The sequence below is a fragment of the Zophobas morio genome, unplaced genomic scaffold, assembly GCF_036711695.1.
Source record: "Zophobas morio isolate AGI-343-1 ecotype UQ-CSIRO unplaced genomic scaffold, CSIRO_AGI_Zmor_V1 ptg000009l, whole genome shotgun sequence".
Lineage (NCBI taxonomy): Eukaryota > Metazoa > Arthropoda > Insecta > Coleoptera > Tenebrionidae > Zophobas > Zophobas morio.
The window spans coordinates 7,083,482-7,087,724 of NW_026972114.1; positions in this window are offsets into that span (position 1 = coordinate 7,083,482).

Genomic DNA, 4,243 nt, shown 5'->3' on the forward strand with positions numbered 1-4,243 from the left:
AATGAGTTGTAAAATTTATTGACCTTTTTTTAATCGTAAACAAGATACCAAGAAATCGGAGAATAGCAGAGGGACGATTATGGCATTTACTTGAACACCCGAAAGAATGATAACATCAATAGGTAACAAGCAACATTTAATTACGCCGCACTGGAGTGCGTCAGCTCGACCAGGAACCGCGCACTCCGCTTCCGCCACGTGTTATTGCGTTATCTATCTCAACTCCTTTTTACATGTTCACTTTCAATGATTCTAGTATTAAACGAAAACTGAACAAGCGTTAAAGTTTCAACAAAGAGCAATAAATAACATTTATTCTCGCCATACATTCTCGCAAAAATTTAAAATTTAAACAGCAAATTTTGAGATTAAGATCGGACCTCAGATAATTCATATGATGGAAACATTCATCAACAACATATTTACATGAAAAGAAACTAGCAAAGATTTGTAAAAACAAAAGATCTGGTGCGAAGTAGACAAAAATTACGTGAGGTTAGAAACTGCAGACCATGAAAATTTACGTTCAATTTAAATTATGGAACAAAGAAAATTACTGAGGCTAAAATTGTGAGATAGAGAAAAATTGCATGAAGTGAAACATTGCAAAGCTAACACAATTACATGTATATTTGCCACACTTTATCAACGATTCAAACAAAGAATTTACCTGATGTGAAAGTATGTCATATTTTAACAACGATTCAAACAAAGAATTTATATGATGTTAAATTATCCCACTATCCAAGTGGTTGTTTACTTAAAACAATTAGCTTTGAAAGTTTATATTGTGGACTGTCCCCAGTTTATTCCAAACAAAACACATGATAAATAAACACAAAATGCATCCAGTCTTACGAGGAATATGCATCTCGGTTGCGAGAAAAATGTCCCGAAAATTTTAATCCTCTCGTCCCTCAGTTTCACGGTCCTTTTCCCAGGGTAGGACAACGTTAGGTTAATTTAACTGCCGTAAATAAACTATTAGCAATTTTGTGAGGAATTAAGAAGTTTTATAATGTAACACTTAAGTATATTAAGCATCCAGAAAATCTCATGACTGTTAAATTGTATTAGAACTAGTTAACAATCAAAATCCTAACATGAACTGTGAATTTACAAACAACAAAACAAATTAATTTACATTACGTGTTGGCGTCGGTCGAAAATTCGCATATTTCCGCTTAGAAAACAGCAATCATTAGTTACGCTTGTTTGGGAAACCGTGGCGTCGCAATCGTTACGATTAATTTTCGTTAAACAAAGGCTCTCCTTTTTTCTAACTAGCAAACCAACTAAATTCAATCTAGTTTTCTTACCGCGTGTTTCACTCACACCAAACAAAACAAAAGGTGGCGCGTCACGACTCTTCGCTACCAACCCCCTCATTACCAACCCTCAAACTAAAATTCCCTAGCAGAACTACCAACTACCAGAAAAAGAAATAAATGTGCACGTGGTTGCCTATGCATAACGATTTTCTTGGTTGAATTTTTTTCAAATTCGAATTATTCAAATGAGATTTCGCCCCGCTGGCTTTTTTCAGTGCGAAATTTTAATTCAAATCTAACCACTACAATCCTTTCTTCCAAAAAGGGATTAGTGTTTAATATTAAATTAAATCCCTTGAATGAACTTTTGTAAATATCCAGTGAGAAGCTTATGAAGTGTAGTTAATATAATAATTTAAGTCAAAATATCTAGAACTTTTACATATTGTAAATGGTTTTTAAAATGTATAAATTAACATAGTCCTACACATGTAGTTTATGACTCCGAAAAAAAAAAAATCAAAATTTTGAAACATTACAATTTAATTTGGAATATGCAAAACCGAATGCTTTGAAATCTTGCAGATGCTTTACAGTTATGGTAAGAATGATATATTTTTAATCAAAATATATTTACTTATCTCCTCCAAAAAATTGATGACGTCAGCTTAAAAGTTTCTAAAATGTACAAAATATGATGAGTATGTACTTGTGATTTATCATTCCATTCATATTTTTTGGAGTTGCATATACAGTGACTCAAAAAAATTAATGAATGCGTGAATTTATTTTATTGATTTAAGCAGGAACTACAAAACCGAATTCTTTAAAGTTTTGGAGTTGTTTTAAAGTTATTATAGGCATGGTAAATTTTTGATCAAAATGTATTTGCTCATTCCCCCTGAAAATCTGATGACGCCGCCCCAAAATTTTGCTAAAAAAATTCTTTCGAACATGTGCAAAATAAATATGATCAGACTATATTTGTAACCTACCATTGCATTCATATTTTTTAGATTTGCTTATACAGGGTGACAAAAAAATTAATGAATAAACAATCAATTTATTAAAGAACGTGAAACCAGAAGCGAGGGAAGTTCTGTCGAAATAACTTTCGACCAATTTTTCTTATTTTGAATTGTTTCAAATCATTCACAAACCGTCACTTAAACTCCGAATGAATTACAGTATTTTATTTTCAAACGATTAAAATTTAAAACGATTATTTTGTCTCCTCGCTTAATTAAAAAAATGGCCTTAAGTTACCAGGGTCATTATAGTCACTTATATTCCGCTCAAATACGTGGTCACAGAAATGAAACTGAAACACCGGTAACAACGTCCTATAAGTGTCAGTTATACGACATTTGAAAATAAATAATATTTTATTAATAAAAAACTAACCTGTAGTACAAATTCTTACAGAGTATAGGCATTTTTGGTACTAAATTGTCGTCTCCAAAAAATTTCGGGCAAGATAAGTAAATCAATAAACTTTCATGTTAATGTCATTTGCCCGAAATTTTTTGGAAACGACGGTATAACGCCAAAAAATATAACAGAAATAACAATTTCATATAAACTAAATTCAAATTCAACAAAAACCTGTCAAAACCATACAAATATTACAAGATTTGATAAGCTTTAATATTACATTTTTCTTTTTTATTAGCAACAGAAAGTAATGGAAGAAATTCATATGTATAGTGCATACAATGTATAAAAGGGCTTGGTAGCACTTATCTTCAATAAGATTAGTGAATTATAAGATGTCCAAAAACTTCTCAGTCTTGTCAAATTTAATTATTTTAACGCTGTCGATTGACGTGGCTTTTTAGATTTGAGTTATATTTACTTTTGCATGGATACATTTTGCATTCATACCATCTGATATAATATCCAGTTCTTTCAGACTATGCAGATTTATATGTTTTTTTAAAGTAAAACCACTTTTAGTTTTGTATAAATATTTTTTATGTTCATGGCACGCATCTTCATCTAAATGGTGTGTATTGCAGTGAACTTTTAAATATGATCTATATTTAGTTTTATATGGACACTTTTTACATTGATGCCACTTAACATTCTGTTTATTCAAATGTTGTAAATTCTCCTTCAAATGCACAATTATGTGTCTTTTTAAATCAGCATTTTGCTTGCTTTTATGTGGGCAATTTTCACATTTATACCATTTAATATCCTGTTCTTCTAAATGCTGGAGCCTTGTGTGTCTTTTTAAAAGAAAACCATTTTTACTTTTGTGTGGACATTTTTCACATTCATGCCACTTAATGTCGTCTCCATCTAAACGGTGTGTATTCCAGTGAACTTTTAAATGCGATTTATATTTAGTTTTATAAGGACACTTTTCACATTCATGCCATTTAACATTCTGTTTGTTCAAATGTTGTGAATATATATGAAATTTTAAAGAAGATGGATATTTAGTTTTGAATGCACATACTGTGCATTCATGCCACTTGATTTCTTGTTCCTTCAAATGCACAATTATGTGTTTTTTTAAATCAGCATTTTGCTTGCTTTTATGTGGACAATTTTCGCATTTATACCATTTAATATCCTGTTCTTCTAAATGCTGGCGACTTGTGTGTCTTTTTAAAAGAAAACCACTTTTACTTTTGTATGAACACTTTTGACATTCATGCCACTTAATGTCGTCTTCATTTAAATGGTGTGTACTCCAGTGAACTTTTAAATGTGACTTATATTTTGTTTTATATGGACACTTATTACACTCATGCCATTTAACATTCTGTTTATCCAAATGTTGTGAATTTATATGAACTTTTAAAGAAGATGGATGTTTCGATCTGAATGGACATACTTTGCATTCATGCCACTTGATTTCCTGTTCCTTCAAATGCAGAATTATGTGTCTCTTTAAATCAGCATTTTGCTTGCTTTTATGTGGACAATTTTCGCATTTATACCATTTAATATCCTGTTCTTCT